Source organism: Penaeus monodon, chromosome 25 (assembly GCF_015228065.2).
Source record: "Penaeus monodon isolate SGIC_2016 chromosome 25, NSTDA_Pmon_1, whole genome shotgun sequence".
In the NCBI taxonomy this organism is placed as follows: domain Eukaryota; kingdom Metazoa; phylum Arthropoda; class Malacostraca; order Decapoda; family Penaeidae; genus Penaeus; species Penaeus monodon.
Window position 1 is genome coordinate 34,382,260 of NC_051410.1, and position 702 is coordinate 34,382,961.

The following is a 702-nucleotide window of genomic DNA, read 5'->3' on the forward strand; positions in this document are numbered from 1 at the left end:
GAGAGAGAGAGATTGGTAGGGCTGAGGGACAGATGTGAAGGTAAATGGAGAGGGTGACTTGTGTGCATTCTATTTACATTTAATTATTTTACATCAAATTATGAATTCGGTTGATTCATGGCCATTACTGAAAGAAAAATGCTAGTCTAGTTGTGGTTTAGGAGCTTCTAATAAAAAAAACATTTAGAACAGTTTATAGGGTTTCATATATAGGAATGCCTTGTCATATAACAAGATTTTCTTACTGAAACAACATATGATAGTGCATACCCCTCATGTTAAAATTAGGCAAACCAACTGGCAAATCATGTAGTCACTGGAAAAATATTCCAACTTAAGAATAAGATAAGATATAAGTGTTTTTTGAAAGTTTCTTTTGGAAAATATTTATATGATTTTTTTTCATGTCTGATATTTTACTTTTATTTGGAAAAAAGTGTTCCAGATTAATGCATAAAGTGACACATGTTATTTTGTGAAATTTATTGTTATTATTAGTAATTCTATTAAAAATCTGGGATTCATGTGCAACATAAAATGCATATTCTCCCCTTTTTTATATAAGCAGTAATAATAAAGGAAATTAATATGTAAAAACTCACTTTGCAGGTGTCATTGTATGAAATATTTATACTTGAAAGCTGTTTCATTTAATTTCCTACAAGCTCAGTCATTCACAGCTGTTGCTAAAATATTCAATGT